Genomic DNA, 20,176 nt, shown 5'->3' on the forward strand with positions numbered 1-20,176 from the left:
CAGGAAGTGTAAGTCCTCCAAGGAGGGCTGTTTGTTGCTCTGGGTTCTGGTTCAGTGCTGACCGTGATGGATCGACAGCAGCTCCAGTACAGTAGCTTTTCTTATGTCCCCCATGATAAACTCAGGTGAGAGCTATGCATGTGTACTGTCCGCTCATCTGTCTGTCACTCACTGAAACACCGTTTCTAGGACAGCACCGATGAGATTTTAGTTTGCTCACTTTCCTGCCACATTCAGAATTTGCACTGATTGTCCAAAAAGCACCGTCGCATTGTGTTGCCTGTGCTGAACGATTCCTCGCTCCTCTCCCCCCGGTGCGCAAGAAACACATTCTCCACTTCCTGCCCCATTACCCCTCTGCATCATTTGAGGGGCAACATGTGTACTTGTTTGTTGTTGGTGTTTATTGGAGCACTTTTTCACAGTTGAGCTGCTCCTCCTGCCTCTCCTCCTGCAGGTTTGTCTTTCCTGTAAGTCTGCGGCTCCATTGTTTCCAGGAACACAAATAGATATCAGCTCAGACAAACGAGCTGCTGCATCTGATGGATGTGATCCATCATGTGAGCCTCCGTCCGGGAGCTCATGTTTTCAGGCCTGTGCTTTGTCTCTGTGACCAACATGACTAAAGATGTCTTCTAGAAATTAAGTTTATTTGGAACTCATTTGTCTGCGAAGGATGCCTGAATTTAGTTAGATTTCTTTTATAGTACCTGAAACAGATGTTGTATCCATGTTGCTCAAATGTCACTCAAACCAGTCAGTCTGTTTGCTTAATTGAAGCTCTGGTGTGATTTAATTTACGTTGTTTAGGATTAATATGAAAGTAAATAGTTTAATTAATGTTATTGAAAGTTTAAGTTTCAACAAAATTTGGCTGAAAATGTTTAATTTGAAGAATGAATGTCATTGATTGAGAAATAATGATATTTTGTAAATTTTTCTTTAAAGGTTATCTGTCACGGTTGTGGTAAAATAAAAAGGTAAAGGACCCAGGTGCAGACGATGGTAAAGAGTTTAATAACTGAGGTAAAAACAAAATCTTAAATCCAACAAAAAACAAAACAGGAAAACCAAAAAGGCAGAGCAAAAACTTACTTCAAACAAATCCATGTAACAGATAATTCAAGTTAAAAAACAACAGTTACCCGAGGAGCCACGAGGACACGAGGAGCAGGTATGAGGAGGGTAGACGTACGCTGGTTTCACAATGACAAAGACAATACGCTCGCTCGAGATGACTGCCGGCTCGCCTCGACAACAGACGAGAGTCGCTGATTTCACTCTGGGGAAGGAGTCACTTCTTTGTTGACAAGTTTGCTGCTCGCCTCGTCAAGCATCTATAATACCAGCACCTCACTGTAAATTGAAGTGAATAAAGTCTTCATTTGTTGTTGTTGTTGTTATTATTATTATTATTATGACTGTCATTATTATTTTAATTGGATTTAATATTAAGTTTTCATTACACTTTATTCAGGGCTTTTGATAGTTATTTCGATATAAACGTCATATAAACAGGCGTTCATGAGGACTGAGTAAAGCATTACAATGTGAATGACAGTACTTTGATAAACCCGTTTAGTGTCTGTCTGACACTTCATCAAGTTTAATGAATAATGATGAATAAGACTGAAGTCTCTTCACTTCCTTTTGGGGGTGTCAAAGCTTTTTTTAGCCAGTAGGCACTTCATTCAAACCAGAGCAAGTCGTTTCCCATCATGCACGGCGTTGTGCAGTCGGTGGACAGCTACTGCGGCGCCTGGCCCTGAAAACTGCGGCCACCTCGCTCCCGCGGGACTTCAAAGTCTCGCGCAGTCAGCAGTTTGAGAACAAGTCGGACAACATTCTAACCGTCATGCAATGTGCTTGGCAAGGCGGCGATCGATTCTGCGCAGGCCTCACTCATCTCGAACGAGCCTATTGAACTGGCGCTGAGACAAGGGAGCGCAGAGAATAAAGTTAGGAGGTGGGGCTAATCAGACACAGGTGAGACAATCAAGAGGCAGGTGAAAACAATCAGGACACCTAATCAAACAAGCGGGAAACACAAAGTGGATCAACACGAGAGGCAAGTGACAAGGTAAGACAGGAAATGATCTAACCAATGACACAAATGACATACTAACTAAACAAGACTAAATTGTGGAATAAGAATACATGACAACAAGAGACAAAGTGACCAAGTAAAACAGGAGATAATATCTGAACCCCAAAGTACAAATCAAAACCAGAACTAAACTAGAATAACTTGTGACATTATCAACCTGAAAAAACTCTGAAAAACATCTAACAAATATCAAACTATGAGACAGTGTGAGCACGCTGCAGGAAAACAGATTAAATATCGTCAAATATTTTGTATTCATATTTTTTTAGATCCCTCAATTAAATCAAACATTTCCTCATTAAGCTGGTTTAAACGAAGGATTTGGGCAGAATTATGTTTATTACAAAACTAGTTTGTTGCTAATTTGTATTATACAAACTTCATTATTTGTGACCAGGGTTAAAACGCCAATTTATTTGTTTACAGCTTCAGGATATTACGGTTCTCTGTTTTGCCTGTTAATATCTTCTGAGGCTTTGGACCGCTGGTTTTACGACATTTTGGAACATTTTGGAAATAATAAATAAATAATTGATTTTAAAAATAGATTGGGGCGATGGTTTAGCTCAGCTGTTAAATCAGCGGCCCGTGTACAGAGGCCACAGCCCTCGGTGCGGCAGCCCCGGGCTCGACGCCCACCCTCGGCCACGTGCCACGTGCTATCCTCTCTTCCTCTGTTTACAACACATACACTGTCCTCTCTATCAGTTAAAGCATAAAACAATCTTACTGATGAATCTTTAATGAGGATAGTATTCATTTGCAGCCTTATTATTCCTTCTTGTAAATGTAAGCAAAGATTAAAGGGCTGCATGAGATCTTCTAGATTCAGCTATTGCATGTTTAGACTCTTTACTGGAATGCAACAGTAACAAACGAGTCCTGTGATAATGAACACTGCTGTCTCCTGTCCACATCAGTCTACAAAGAACCAGGAAACTAAATAAAAGTAGATATAAGTGTGCACCTTTGCAGTTACTGATATGACATTAAAATAATATAAAGCGCTTAGAATATTTAAAGGGCCAGTGGCCGATTTCCAACCTCAGTCCTGTCATGCTATCATGGGAAGCTAACACCGTTATGGTAGGGAAAAAAACGCAACTTCGCTCTGTGCCACTTCTCCAACGGTCCCTTGAAAACCTCCTCCGGACTACGTAAAATCATCTGCCGGAGGCCAGGGAGCTCGCTAAACTACACTTCCTCAATCTAGGACGCCCGCCTCCGATGTCATGTCTCGTTCAAAGTTGTCAGGTTTGAAATGTAGACTGCAGACCTGAAGATTTCTTAGACGGTCCACCGGTATATTCTGGTCGTATTTCGGATTCTGTACCGCTCTGAGCCATTGTACTCCAGCGTCTCTCGCTGGGCCGTTCCTTTCAGAGGGAGGGGCGCAATGCACGCTGGGTGTTGTAGGAATGTAGAATGGGCGAAACCACAAGCTGTTTGTACAACTTTCTCCACAGCTATGGCGCCAATTTCAAATATTATTGCTTCTATCGATTACAGAGAACACAGAGAAAGCTCCATGTGTCCATTACAGTGAGAGTTACGTGTGTGATATTTAACAGAAGATTTTGTGGGGAGATAAAATAGTGTTGTGTTTAAAGTCAATCTTACAGAGTGCACTTTAAGGGTTAGAATAAGAACATATGAAGTGTAGTGTGTCCATAGTGTGCATGTTACCTTTTCTTATAACACACAGTGTGATTATTCACTTCCTCCTCTTACATGACAGATGTATAAATAACATAATGTAACACTAAACATGTCAGTGTTGATGCTAAATGATGACGACTGATGTACAATCTCACTTTCCTGTTCACTGTAGAGAACTATATTGAGCTCTTATTTTGAAGGGAATCGTGTGAATGAATGATTCCTGTCAGTTTCCTTTAAGGCAAATAATGCCTTTCCCCTCCCGAGGCACTGAAGGCACCATAACTGATCTGCAGCTTTCAGCAGTAAAGACATTCATTTCAGTCAAGTGAAGGCGCTGAAGCAGCACACGGCAGCTGAGGGTCATGTGAAGTCGATGGTGAATATATGCCTCATTTATCCTTTTCAGTAACACAACATATACACACAGGCTCGGCAGCAGGAACAGTTTATGTCGGAGCGCTAATTTGATGATAAATTTATACATGTCAGACACTTGTCTCAATTTCTGACAACGTTACTCAAGGCCATGACTGAAGGCGGCAGTGTGCCTGTGTAATCCTGTCCCCAAAATGTCACAGTGTGCACACTTACAAGGCTGTCTGTGGAAGAATGAAAGACCACCGTGCAGGCAGGCGTGGGGAGGCGGGGGAGGGCGAAGGGAGGCGGGGGTCTCTCACTGCTGCATCTGAAGCAGGAGGAGGGAGGTAATGAGTGAGACAAACAGGGAACTACGACGTGACTTCTTCCTCTGCACTCCGATTAAGATAAAGCCATTTTATTTTCACTGAGGGGTTACCGTTTAATCCACATCTTAAAAACCTGAAGCAGATGCTCAGTCAACAATCAAACGCTTCCTCTGTTCCCCACAGGACTGATAAAACATGCAAATACAGATAAAACCCTGGAAGAAAGCATGTCTTCTTAAATCTCTGCTGTCAGACAGTTTCTGTTTGCGAACAACAAAATCCATGAATATGTCGATTTGATGATGGCCGCCCGCTCAAACAGCTGCGCTCTCCCTCCAATGAAATAAACTATTTTTTCACTACATCTAAGGATAAAAGACTTACAACACTACTATACTATAATAAAGCAATACTAAGTCGCTAGCTATAACAATTCCATAATTCAACTTTCAGCATTATTTAACTGTAATATGTTTTTTATTTATTTGTATATTTATTCATGTTTTGGTGCGACTGTTCTCTGGGCTTACTGAGCACCAAACCGGAAGCAATCGTCAATATCGATCAAACTGATTGGCTGAGATGGGAGTTCATCCTCGACTCTGGACACATGGGACGACTGTTTGTTACATATATTTCATTATATTCAAGGAACAAACAGCAGCTACTTCATGAAATACAGTATACATTTAATAGGAAATTGACTGCATCTAAAACTACAAAAGGCACAACCACATATTTGTTTCCCATATACTCATAATAATTAGAATATCAAAGATATCAAAGCATAAACAGTGTAAAAATACAAGATATGAAAGCTGTGGTTTAGCTTAGTTGGTAGAGCAGGCGTCCCGTGTATAGAGGCTCCAGTCCTACTGTACTCATACACCTCACATGTCCTGTCTCTCCTCAGCTATCCTGAGTGATAAAGGCAAAGTGACATACAAAACATGGTATGGAAGTCATTTTATTCACACAATCGTAACATTTTTCTTCATCTTGGTTTTGACTTTTGATGAAAGCTTGATTTTTCATGTGATCAAACAAATTCAAGGTTGTACTGTTAGATACTTGGCCAAAATCTGTCTCGATCAGATTTCTTTAAGACACCAATCACAACAAATGTTTGCATTAATGTATTTGTAATTCACTGAAGGGTTAAGAACTAAAGATCAACTTCTGATGACTAAAGTAGAGACATCAAAGTTGCTATGCAACAAAAATATATTTATATAACTGCAACTCATGTATTGTATATGAGTGGTAATACCTGCATATTTCATGATGGAGTTTTCTGCTTCTTCTTTTAAGACAAACTTTTACTTGTTGACACAGGAAGACCCGTATATAAATGCCGATTGTCTCTGTTCCCATTGCCAGTGAAGTATCCTGCTTTCTGTCTTTTTTCTGCTGCGTCACTATCTGGTGTCACAAACACGCCCGATACAGGGTTAGTAAACAGTGAAGATGTTAGGGTGGTTAGGTCTTTATTACTATCTATTACTCATTCCGTCTGTGTATCAAACTCGGCACTGACAAAGTTGACGAGATGACAAGGAGTCGCAGAAGTTACCGATGGAGCATAGCATCGCGTCAGAAAGGGGGCGGAGATTAGCGTGTCGACACGGGTTTTGTGTTCCCATTAATGCCGATGGGAGCCGAGGCGATAATTACCCGGGTCTACTGCAGAGTTATTTGACCCGGGTCTGAATGCTGATTGTAGCCTTTCCCACTTAGCAAAAAAGCCGGATGTTAGCGGCTACAACTGTTGAGCCTCCACGTTAGCTGCCTTGCTAACGTTAGCTAATGTTCTAGTTTCCCAGACAAAGCTGCTGTTCAGATTCATAATGTCTTTGAATCACGTTTAAAGTAATCAAAACCTTCATGTGATGGACCTAAAGTATAACTTTATTTTTAAAGTATTGTTTACTTTCTGCTGTAGCCGTTATTGGTCAGCGCTTGACTGCTAGCTACAGAGTTTGCGGCGGTAAAACAACGTACGAAGCAAGCTCGATCAATTATTTAAGAAACAGACTTTTCACTCTTTGTTTTTGTTGCTCAAAAAGAACGGCACAGTCCTTTCTAACTTTTAAAAAATAAAAATCATACACAAACTGGCCTTTCAGTTCTTAGAAAAACATCTTAGCATCTAGCTAACATCTAGCTTAGTGGACATACGGCATGGAAAGCACATTTACCACATAATAACCATCAGCATTATTTTGTAGTAACTCATTTTAAACATTTATAAATGATTCTCCTCTCTGACTGCTATCATTTGTTTTTACATGTCATAGATTTTCTTCAGTGTGTGTGATTTTCAGCAGAGTCTTGGTTTACTGAATATAATCTAGTTGAGAATCTCTGCCTTGACACGTGCTGCTCTGCCGGGAGAAACATGTGCTCCGTCTGCACTTGACCTACTTTTAACACATTGTGGATTTCATTTACAATCCAAGGACCACTCTCATGTATTATGTGTATGTAAATGTCATCTACAACGCTACAGTACAACCCTATCCAAAAGTTTGGTACCACTCAATTAGAGAAGGTCAGCAGAGCTCTGTTCCAGGTCTCATTCAGTTTCCATTCATGCGTGTCTTAATTTACTTCGCTTACCGTGTCCTCGATTCCTGCAGTATTTACCTTTATTAAAAAAAGGGAAATGTCACCAGAATAATCATTCCAGTCAGGAGCTGAATGCTGGAGGTGTCAGATTAATCTACTCAGGTTTCTCTGCTGTTGAAGGAGGATTTTTGGGTTTAAGAAAGCGACATAATACGATCAGCTAAACCTGAATGTTTTGTTAGGCAATAGTTTTCATTTAAGTTAACATCAAAGAACCGGCAGCGTTTGAAGCAGCAGCAGGAGCCAGTCGGTGCGTCTGTAAGAGAGACTCACACAGACGGGGTCAAACACAGCCGCTGTGAGTCCCCTGAGTATTACAGGTTTGAACAATTTGTTTCTCTGAAGCTCGCTGCCCGCTTCCTTTTGTTAGTGGAACTGTACGACTGCTGGAGTATTGATCTCGTTGCAGATTGACATATTTGCTTGTTAGTTTCTTTCTTCTTTTGTAGCATGCTAGCTGATGTTGTGTACTTGTTACTATGGCAGTTCACTAACCAGGTTATTGATTATCGTGTTAGCTGATAGCTAGCTTTCATTGTAACAGCAACATGGCTTAAAGTTGCATGCTATAAAAGTTGCTTCACTGTGGTAGGCCCTCATTCTTTAACTTTCGGTTGTCAGACAGTCTTCAGGGAGATTCTTTGCACTGTCTTTGCTTTTACATTATGCTAATTGTTCACATGAAAGTAATATCGTAGCTTCCTAATGGAATGAGAGCACTGAAACACCTTTCTGAATATTTCTAGCTCACACTGGAGCTGCAGATTAAAGTGTGACTGAGCTGGAATGAACATATTGTGAACAAAGAAAACTACAAACACCTTCATACTGTAAGTGTAAACTGTGCTCCTCAGTGTTGGTAAGTTTCTAGCCAATTTGGAGGGTGATTAATTTTTATTCTGATACTCGTATGCCTAGAAAAAAACTGCACTGACCAGAACAAAACATCTTTTAACTATCTAACAATGACATTAATGTATGTAGCTGTGCTGAGTGCTACATGACAACGAGTTTGTACAGTTGAACCCATTTTAAAGATATAATCTCGAAGATTTTCATGTAAATAAATGTTAAGTCTCTATCTATCTCCGAATGAGGTAACACAATGGTGATTGAGCCTGTGGCCCACTGATGAAAGCCTTTGCATTTTCAGTATTACAGACTGGGTGTCTGTGGCGACTTTCATAGAGACAATCTCAAGCGGCGCCCAGTTAGTGACGTGTTTTCCAGCAGTGGTTGGTCTGCCAGAGAGGGTAGGCGGAGCTAAGCGGTTGTTTTTCCGGTCTCTGCAAGTGTTGCGAGTAAACAGTAATCTACTATGGCTGAACAAACAAAGAAAAGATGGATGACTACAGATACAACTTCAACAATAAGTGAAAATCCAAAGATAAAGAAACAAACTCGACGCTCAGATGAAGCAAACAGTCTGAAAAGGAAAGCGACCGTCAGCCAGGAAAATCGAGAGTTACAACCGGAGCCAACCGTGGACGTCACACATGCAGCACTGTCTGGATATCTGGGAAGTGTGCTTGTGCAATTGCCGTTTATCACCATAGCTGGCGCCAAAGAGAACGAAACTGAGATCTTCGGGATTACAACTTTAAATTAGCAACACAAGAATTTAAATGCTTACGTATGAACTTTATATATGATTATATCAGCATGAAATATAATGCTGCTCTGTAAAATCCCCCTGCACGTATAAATGTAAACATAAGTAATTATAACTGGTTACCTTGTCATGAAGAAAACATACAGACAGAATACTGGTCTTTAAAAATGCATGTTACAGGAAATACATGTATTTACAAGACATTCTAGTTAATGTTCTTTATGCATATTTTAGCGGACAGGTTCTTTAAAGATTCACGTTGCTTTTGCAAGGTTATTGTTAAATTCGTTTTATGTAACACTTCGTCAGGACAACCATCCACCAGGTAGCATTTGACATGTGTTGTGTGTGATGATGTGAAGAAGCCATTAAAATAAAAGTTAATCAAACTTTCTCTTGATTAAAAGAATTTGGCATTTCGGTGACATTTTGCTTCTCCTGTTACGTCACCGTGTCCTCAGGTGAAGGAAGTTATTGACTTTCTAAGTGTGTTTTCCAGAGATTAAAAGTAATTCTCATTTTCGTTCATCTTCATTTAGAGACGTTAAATATTATTTTGTCCAGATCACAGTTGAAATGTAAATAACAGGCTATTTTACTTTATGCTACTTGATTAAGTTTGTTTGTGGAGTCATTCCTCTGGGCCTGGAGAAAAAGTGGCGTTCAGAAAGGAAGAGTTAACAAAAACATAAAGTAAAGGGACTTCATCATAAGACTGCAGTTGTGTGATCAGTGGGATCATAATGCTTTGAAAGCTTGAGGGTTTGGGTTACACAATTATACAACAATGGGTCTACATGTGTCATTAGTAGCCGTTGCCGCTCATGCTGCGAGCTGGTTCTCCTGGAAAGATGTTGAAAGAAATTTCATGGATCACATTCAGCAGCGCAGTTTTCACTGTTGGTTCAGTATTCGAATTATGTCACAGAGTTGGAAGAGTATTTGTCTCTTACACTAACTCCTGTCTGTCTGAAGGAATAAACTTTGAATTGAACATTTAAAAGGTTTATGAGCATAATATCAGTCGACTGTTTTCATGAATGTGACTGTATTCTTGCAGATTTATGACTCCCACTGTCCCCTTGAAGTCTGTACAATAGTAATTGTGTACAGATTTGCATGTCGTCGGCGTGTCACTTCCCCTGGATTAATCTCCTGTATGCACGCTGTGATCTGCGACAGTGTGACAGCAAACCCGCCATTATTCACTCCACACGTGCAGTTTCATATTTATATTTGTGTTCGCACACTCCTAAAGCCCCGCGACAGTCAGACTGACAGTATGCGACAGCTAAACATGCGTTTCTCGTGTATCGGAGGTTGTGAAAGGCTCAAATTGTGACAGAAATAAGAAGTGACGTTTACTGAAGCTCATGATGAACGTGTTTTTCCACCAGCAAAGTCAAAGTCATCAAGAAAGCCTCGAGAAACGAGAAAGCACACAATTTCAGACCAAATCAAATAAATGTGATTCGGCTCCTCACAAACAATAACGTCTGTCTGGCTCTGTAGTCCTGATGTGACACACATAATGCATGATGGGAACTGGATCCATAAACTCTGCACAGGTTCTGCACACATGAAGAATAGAATCACATACTGTGGTAGCTGCACAAAGACATTGAACATATGCGAGCTGACAAACGGCACATTCTCATTAATATGAAGGGAAAACGAGCGAAATGCCAACATGGAAGATAAAAAGCATGTTAGCTGACATGCTGCACATGTTAGCTCATCACGGCTCAGGGAAACACATTATAGTCCTCATTGTGACTGCATGACAATGTGCTCTGCACTTTATTCGCTCATCTCTTGCAGCTAATAAGACGGCGACTACAGGCTGCTGCCAAACCAGATTCTATTGTGTTGCACATACAATGATAATAAAGCATGTATCATCCATGATGCATGTAAAGCATACTTTACTAATATAGCTGAAAGTGCGCAATGTACAGCTGCAGCAGAGTCGCAGCACAGATCCACGAGTCAGATTTACTTAAAGACCCCCTCCAGTGTAAATCCAGTGTTTAACCTTGTAAACATCTCCATGTGGCTTCATGAGCTACAAGACATATGAGGGACAACATCAGCAGTCATCTCCATCTCCACCTCTGCTTTTAAACTGCAGTGTACCAAGGACAGGCTGAACAACACGTTTTCAGATTGGCAGGTTTGAGACGTCACAAACCTAAGGAGCCAATCCCGTTAATGTACGGGGTGACGCTATGCCTTACTTTATGTGTAACCTATGGCAACCGCTTTGGGCGATGCGCGAGCCAGCTGTAACCGTCATCGTCATGTTTGCAAACTCACTACTGACTGCTAATGTCAACGTTACTTCTACTGATGACTACATTTCAAGCTAGCTAAGATTTAACAAGCTGCCGCTAAACCATGGCAGAGACTTGTTTTGTTTTCGTGACAGAGGGGGCGGTCTGAAATTTGCATAGTGGGCGGGGCCTATGCAGATTCAGTAATGTTTAATGAGGCAGAAGGAGGAGATGCCTTGGGAGGATTTTTACAAGATTATTAAACATATTTTGCAGAAAAAACACGTCAGACACAATCTATTATTTCAAGCAGAGCATTTTAAAACATGGTTGGAGCTGCTCTTTATGCAATTGGGTTTGGGTAGAGCCAGGCAGATGACCAACAACACGATGTGTTTAGAGTTCAAAGTCTACAGTCTTCCTGAACCTGAAGCATCTCTTCACTCTTAAGTATCGGCTCAGCTCGCTTGGAAACTTGACCAAAGTTTTTCCAATGGAAAACCAAAAACAACTGTCCGAGAGTGTGTGCAGAGTCACGCCCTGTGGAGCGTTACAGGGGAATCAAAATGAGGCTGAATGACCTCAAACATATCTTGCTATTTAAATATTCTTAGATTCATCAGTCCAGCTTTATTTTTGAGTGCATAATGGAACGATTTATTGTGATTGAAGTTCCTTAACAAAGTGAGACCTTTGAGACCTCACTAACTTTCACAGTTATGGTCAATTTTCTAATTATTTAGCAGTTCAGTCACCTGCTCCGACCTTTCAGCGTGGTTCTTACTGAAGGGTCATTATTTCATTTACAGTAATTACAGGCGACATTTAGGTCAGAACAGTTTCAACCACTTTTCATGACCTCCCACAACTCTGTCCCTGATTTCACCAACAGCCAACAATCCTGCAGCAGAAGCCCGTTCCAACTAAACACCACGAGGAACATAAGGAGCATGCATTAATCATCCTGCAGCAGCAGCACTCTGTATCTGCATAATCTCATTTACAGCAGTCAGACACTCGAGAAGACAAGAAGTGTCACTCTGCGTTTGGTTGCTTACATAACATAAAACAAGATGCTCAAAGTTAAAACTAAACAGCTGAGCAATTTCTAACCTAATCAACAAAGCAAATTTATCTTAGTCCGATCTAAGTCCATTATCAGCATGAAGCTAACAACAGCTGCTCTGTTGTAATGGAAATCTTAATTACACACATTAATTATGCTGGGATGAATGCAAGAGAAATGATATATGAGCCATTATCTTCACAATCAATCGAACCATGCGAGACATAATGGACTCTTGCACTACATGCAGAAGTGTGCTGTACTTTAAGCTGCGCGGGATTTACATAGACCCCCCTGGAGGAGACAAAAGGCACTCTGAAAACTCCAGCGTTGTTTCTCTGAGGCCTCACCTTCAGGTCCATGATGGGATTTTTATCTGCAGGCCTGTGGGAGGGATCTGTTTGAATAGAAGCTGGACAGGCCCTGAGATAGCCTGCTATTACCACCACCCAGCACCGCTGCAACCATCAATCTCCCCAGCTTTCCCTGTTTACACACAGCACAGCACAACAGTCATGACTCATTGGCGCTTAGGATGCAGTTAGAGTGAAATGATGTTTCCCCACCTCCTCTGCCCGTCGCCTGGACACTCCTAATCAAGCTCTGGGGCGCGCGTGCCATCACTGACAGGGGTATCTCACAGACATGGTGAGAACAGCCGATATCCAACCAGTTATTACACCCAACATTGGTCTCTCTGATTGCAATCACACGTCTTGGCTTTTGTCTCTAACAGGCTCTGAGGTTCAGAGATCTTTGATTTGCCGCTTCTTTACAAACTGTCAGATGCACCAGGGCCCGTCTGATTTCCCACTCTGGCTTCCCTGCCATCCCAATTCATTTTCTATAACAGCACAAGATTGCTGGGTCTCCACAATGTAACCCTGATGAGATAGGTTAGTGGGAGTGCACGTTCAGGCCGTAATCTTTTCTCTTTTTGGTCCTCAGTAGCGACCGAATTTGAACAGTGCGCTCTTAGAAACGCCCGCAGAAAATCCAGAGTTCACCAGTAAAATACATTCCTCTGGCGTGTGCGGGGAACTCAGAATCACACAGGAAGAACAAGTGTGAGAAATTGTTATTCGAGAGAACAGACAGGACTGAAGAATAACACAGATGTCTTCCTGCCTCTCAGTCACTCACACAAACACCCCGACGCTGCGTCCCACTGAGCGATAGATTACCATTACTTCACAAGGAAGGAAGGAGCATGTTGCCAGGATTTTAATTAATTTCGTTTACTTGTTTTCGAGTGCCGTGCTGGCTTCGCTGGCATCCACCATACAGTAATCATGTGACAAATCTGACAGTTCAAGCAGAAAGAAAGCATTGTGGGAGACGAGAGATGGGGAACGGCAGCAAAGCACTGAGATCATACTAACGCCGACTTAAATAAGAAGACAGTTTAAGACAATCTGTTTGTTCATTTTAGGTCCGTTTATGAGAGATTTGAAAAGTCCTGAAAGAAAATTTCTCACATTTCATTATAGACAGAAAAATTATGAGTCTAATTTTCACACAAAGCAGCAACATTACTCTGCTTCATTGATCCCACAGGTTGTACAGGTAGAACTGATTATCCAAGGGACTTACAAACAGGTGCAAACAAAGACAATCATCTGTATTACTTTCTAAACCAATGACCATATATAAAGATGGCCGACGCGTCTCCATCTGCTCTCATTGTACAAAATTGAAGCCAACATATCCCCTGTGACGGGCACTGCCATTTGGACGTACTTGCAGCGCAGCAGAGGTCGTCGGGTGGAGCTGCTGTAACTAAAACACACACTTAACTTACTGAAAAAAACAGCCAAGATCCAGCACGTCGGCGGGTTTAACGGCAGAACAGCTTCTCGTGTTGGTCTGAGGTTAACGTTCACAGATATGGAAACTTCAATGACTGTAGTGATTGTTTCAGTTACGTCTCCTCTCGCCGTTCATCCTCCTCTCTGCTAATCCGGAACAGAACGGCTGCAGGAGCCGGATTTGTCAACAGAGCTGTCAGTCATCCTTCTTTCCTTTTTTCTCATTCTTTGATAAAGTTTGTCAGCTACAGTGAACACGCAACATTACAGACCCTTCAGTGAGGACATGTGCAAAGTACACCTTCAGCCCACACAAGGCGCAGTGTTGTTTGAGTCGCAGACAAAACGTGGGATTATTCCTTTCGTTTTGGACCGAGTAGCTCCGTCAAACTTCAGCATATTCACAGAGTTTGTTTGACATGGGTAAGTTAACATTTACAGACTAAAGTAGGCTGAGGAATAACGTAACAAAGGAACCACCAGCTGGCAAAATCAATGCTGCTAATAATAGAAAACCATACTTCCACTGACTTTACGACAGTCATTTTATCTATAGTGGCAGTAAAATAAAAAAGTATACTCTATGTATATGTAAAAGTACTCTATGACCCATTTTTTTGTATGAAAGAGGCTGTGAAACACACCTCACACCTCATGAAAAAATAAAAATAGCAGACTGGCCTATTTTTACACTTGTGGAGAGGATCTCCGTCTTGTTCTGGATGTTTTATTAATCAGCTGCAGTTTCTTAAAGTCTATATTCTGTGAAAATGTGAGACAGATGAGTAATTAATAAGAAGATTGTAATATTTTAGGTGGAGGTTTTTCTTTGAGCCAACTTCATGGTTGAGCAGTGATAAAGTGTAATGACACAGATTGACTGAGCCTGGAGGCCTGAGCAAAGGTGCGCCGAGGGACTGAGAGGTTTGATTACTGTTTGATCTGCTGAATACTAATTAGAGTCAAAGTGGGAAATCAAAACAGGAACATCAGACTTTTTAGCCACCTGGTTTCTACTGGCGGCCTTTTCTGAAGCAAGATTTTCATGTAAATAAATGTCTGTTAAGACGCTATCTATCGCCGAGTGAGGTAACACAATGGTGATTGAGCCGATGGCCCGCTGATGAAAGCCTTTGCATTTGCAGTATTACAGACTGGGTGTCTTTGGCGACTTTAGAGGATAAAATCACAAGCAGCGCCCAGTTAGTGATGCGTTTCCCATCACCCAGCAGTGGTTGGTCTGCCAGAGAGGGTAGGCGGAGCTAAGCGGCTGCTTTTCCTGTCTCTACAAGTGTTGCGAGTAAACAGTAATCTACTATGGCCGAACAAACAAAGAAAAGATGGATGACTGCAGATACAACTTCAACAATAAGTGAAAATCCAAAGAAAAAGAAACAAATTAGACGCTCAGATGAAGCAAACAGTCTGAAAAGGAAAGCGACCGTCAGCCAGGAAAATCAAGAGTTACAACTGGAGCCAACTGTGGACGTCACACATGCAGCACTGTCTGGATATCTGGGAAGTGTGCTCCTGCAATTACAGTTTGTCACCATAGGTGGCGCCAAAGAGAACGAAACTGAGATCTTCGGGATTACAACTTTAAACAACCTTTAAATTCACAAACCTTCCTCCAACATGATCACATTAAATGTGAGTTCAAATGTTTTTCACGTTGGAAACTAAACATCATTACCTTTATCTCTGTGTGTGTTTGTTATAAATACATCACATCATAAAGGACTCCTGTACATGTATCCTGTCTCTTCCTAATCACTGCGGTTTGTTCACAGCAGGAGGAGCATGAACCGGCGCCTTATTGCTTCTTTAGATCACTGCAGGCTGCAGCTCGTTGTGCAGAGGAAGACAATCAGTCCTGATGATCTCAAAACAAAAGTGACACTGAACACGATGGCTTTATTTTTAGATTCAAACTGAATCTACCTCTGCTCTAACTCACGGCTGCCTCTTTAAACTGAAACAGATGAACTCTGCTGAACACGACTCCTGTGCAGCTTTTCAGTCTCACTTTAACGTGACTTTAAAGTTTCTGAACCTCATTTATTCTCATCATCGCGCACAGCTTAGTCCCGGACTTGCAGCTAAATAATTTGGCCGTTTGTAACCATCACGCCTTTATTGCACTTTAACCAATCATGTTAGTTATCTATCAGGTTTGAATAAGATCCACATTTACATTAAGTGTCACACGCGCTACATCTATTCTTCCTGTTATGAGCTCAGCCGAGCGATTTGAGAGAGTAAAATTGTGTTTAAAGAGTGAAATAAACATGAGCCGAGCCGTTATGGGGGAAATGTTGGCTCTGTGAGTGACACTGAAGTGCTTGCTCCCTGATTTGTCGCTAAATGACTTAACATTAACACAACGCTGCTGTTGTTTACTATAAAGACGACTGTAATGAAGAACTAGTTTGCATTAAATCTATAAATAAATTCTCCTAAAAAGCAGGAAATGATTCTTCATTCTGTCATCTCTTGGTATTATATTCCATTAGACTCAAATAGAGTGAAAAACAGAGATAATTGGCTTTTAATGGGTCTGTTTTCATAAACAAAGGTTAAAGAAAGGTTAAAGAAAAGTAATCTAACAAACTCATTATGTTGCAGCAGAGGGACGCTCAGCTTCACAATGTCCTGTGAAACTGTCACACGGTGACGGACTAATTTCCCCCCGCTGATTCTTTTTCTCTCCCCTGTTACTATTTTTGACGTCTGTCCCATCTGGCTGCTCTTCACAACAATATCGCCCAATGAACTTTCATTTCCTCTGTTGTTAAATAGAAATGAATCTGCTCTCCATCACAGGTGGGAGGCACACTTAATTGACTCGTGTTAACATCTCTGCATGCCTTGTACACCTGCTCTCTTTCTATATGCACATTTTAATATTTCAATTCATTCCAATCCAGTGGTTTGACAGTTAACCCCGTGATGGACGATCACATCACGGCAGCGGGCGTGCGGGGGCTCAGACCTGCACGGAGGCAGTGTTTGGTTTAGAAAGGCATGAGAGCTCAGATATATAAATACATGTTTACTGGATTCTAATAAAGATGCATGGGCGCCTGGTTATCTTTCAAAATGGGGGAGAAACGTGGAAAGACACATAGGTGGTGGGGGGTCTGTAATTTAAATAGGGCTGTCCATCGATTAAAAGTAACTAATTAATCGCACAATTTGCTGTGATTTCTTCTTAAGACTGAAGCTTGTAATAATGGATATTTAAATGTAAAATCAGGAAATTAATGTAGAATCAACACAAAAGAAGTTTATTTAAGTTAAAATACTTTTGTTTAATAGCATCTTTTTAACTTTAAACACATTCTCTCACAGATTTACAATAAAACCCTCAAAGCCATCAAAGCTGACTGTTGGCTTGAAAGGCAGATTTCTTATGTACTAACAGAAGGCCTGTAAGAGCCAGGTGACTTTCACATCATCGTCCTTATCCATCTCGAGCCAGGATGGTTCGGTGTGGTGGCTGTCACAGCGCTGCTGCGGCGAGCGAGCTGCCCGATTGGCCGCTGTCCTCTTCCTGCCCATGGGAACGAATTACAATATAATATATTTAACCGGTCTGCAAAAGATGCTAAATTTGTCGCGAGTCGCTTTTGAGAAATTTTCACCGAGAGGGAGAGAGAAAGTCACTACATTGGCAACAGTCCCAGGAATTGCCACAGGAAGTAAATACAGCTGCGTTGATTGCATTTTTTTTCTGCAGGTCCATTATATCGACCAGCAAGCTAACATGAGGCGGGCGGGGTGGAAAAGTTAGCTAACGCTTACCAGCAAATCGGTTCGGCATTTCGGCGACAGTAAAATTAGCTAATTTAAAGTTTGGCTGGAGTCAAGCCGAGCAGGTTGTTTCAACATACGCTTGCCTGTTCTGTTTTTAGTCCATGATCGCAGAGGAGCTCAATGTTTCTCACCTTCGTCGGTCAGACTTCCGTGTGGATCGACAGACTGTGAGTGACAGCTAAAAGGGGTGCCGACAAATGTCTGATTTTTTATTACTTGTTTTTGTCAGTTTTTGAAAATAGTAAAATGATCATTGATATATGGTGCTTAAATATAATCACCAGATTGTGAGCACTGTATGATGATTAGTTTATTTTTAAAAAGACAAAGTGTGGTCGCAAAAGCAGAACTTTGCTCCCCCTAATTGAATGATGGGGATGCATTTGCTCCACTCGCTCCCTTGCTCAGGTGCTATGTAAAGATGTATAAAGTGTTAAAGTCAAGAGCGGAGAAGACGTCTGCACGAGGCAGACATAACTGTGAGTTTAATTTGTCCTCCATTGCTGAAAAAAACCTGCAACATTCCTTTTTGATTGGCTATCTGTATATCACGCGTCTCCAAAATGAACGTCAATTTCATCTCATCTACTGCCTGACAGAACTTAAATTGGATCCCAAAGAGAATAACATGATGGAAATGAAATCAACATTTCCATCTTCTACTTTCTCTGCCACCTATCACAGTTGTTGATTCCATGACTGAAGCAGTATTTGATTTAAAATTGCAGCAGCAGAGTTGGAAAACTTTTCAAACTGAGATTCAAACGGCTCTCACGCAAACGTCATGTGCTCAGCACTTATTCACGGCTGTTATCACAACTGTCTGTCGACGTCTGAGAAAGGCTCATCGCCTGCTTGTTGCTGGCTGCCGAGCTGAATACCAAATATTGACTCTTCTCTTCTTCGCTTTCTCTGCTGCAGGAATACTTTAACAGCCTGCTAATTCTTCTGGAGCGAGCAGCACTTTATGTAGATTCCAGGTAATTTTAATAAACGGTAGTGCGAAGCCATGACAATTACTGCACAATGCAAGAGAAGCTGATTTATATTGAAGTGCCCCCTTATTTCCTACACAATTAACCTTGGGCTAATGCTAATTTAAGCCTTCAGTGCCCACCAGATACTTCCTGGAAATGATGGGTAAACAGAGGAGAGCCGGGAGCATAAACTTAAGAAATATGCATATGCACTTTTTTTACAGCCCCTGTGTATACTCTGTTATGTATTATATGTGTCAGGCATGGTGAACTAATGAGCACATGCATGAGTCTACAGCACACCCCCACAATGAACTATAACTAGATGTGGACACGCCCCCTGTACATCATTATGTGCGAACACAGATTCTGTTCTGGCATTAATCCAGGACTGGTTACATCTTAAATACACTGGTGTGTACTGGGAGACAAACAACCCTGAGAGCTGGCGGTTATTATCTAACATGTCACTTTCCTACATTACATCCCCCTGATCAATATGGACAGGAATACTGTTTCCTCAGAGCTGCAACGAATAATCAAGTGATTCATTTACCAAAAGAAAGTTAATCCCCAACTTTATTTGAATTGTTTCGGTCATTTTATCAGCAGAAATGTCAAATATTTGCTCGTTCCAGCTGCTTTAACGTGAGGCTGTTTTCTTTGTCAGTTTTGACAGTAAATAAAGTGTATTTGGGTTTTGGACTGCTGCTTTGGACTAAACGGGTAAATTAAAGACGTCACTTTGCGTTCTTGGAAATGGTCGGACAATTTAAGATTTATTATAGACTAAGGGTGCGTTCTGACCTGACAGCTTTGGTCCCAGGCTTTCAGACTTCACCCCGAAAGTCGTTTGGGCAGGTGAGAACACGCATTCGAACCAAACAACCGGACCATGGTCCACCAGAAAAGACGGGTCTCGGCCCACTTCCGAAGCGAACCACAGTCTGGTTCGATTCAGGTGAGAACATAAACGGACTTAAAGTCGGACCTAATACTGGAAGCAAACCAAAACACAGTGCATTGTGGGTAGTTAACAGATGTTGACAGTTGCAGAGATAGACACGCAGCCAGCCAGCAAGATGAGTAGAGGACAGACGTGAAGAAGCGACGAGGAAATACAAATATGGGAGACCAAACAATTTCACAGATGCTCGTCGAAACGCACAAGAACACGGAGGTGTTCAGACTGTTCAGTGAGAAACTAAAGGAGAGTGGAGCTGATCGAACTGTCGGTTAAAAGTAAAAAAAACCTCAGACAACAAAACATTAAAGTCCGCGGTTCTCTCTCTTCTTGTTCTCTGACCAATCAGAGAGCAGTTTCGTCGCACATCAAATGTTTGGTCGGCTGGTAAACGCTGCCGTGTGAACACAAACCAAACTGCAAGAGTAACAATTTGGTCTTTGATTCTGATCAAACAGACGGACATTAGGTGTGATTAATCGGTTAATCGTGTAAATAGTTGTCGTGATCAATTGCAGCTCTATGTATTTCAATAGAGTAAATATAGAAGTACACTTGGGGTGGGAATCGCAGGGTA

The sequence above is a fragment of the Semicossyphus pulcher genome, unplaced genomic scaffold (genome assembly GCF_022749685.1).
Source record: "Semicossyphus pulcher isolate SPU_LCO1_2020_fin unplaced genomic scaffold, fSemPul1.0.p SCAF_19, whole genome shotgun sequence".
Lineage (NCBI taxonomy): Eukaryota > Metazoa > Chordata > Actinopteri > Labriformes > Labridae > Semicossyphus > Semicossyphus pulcher.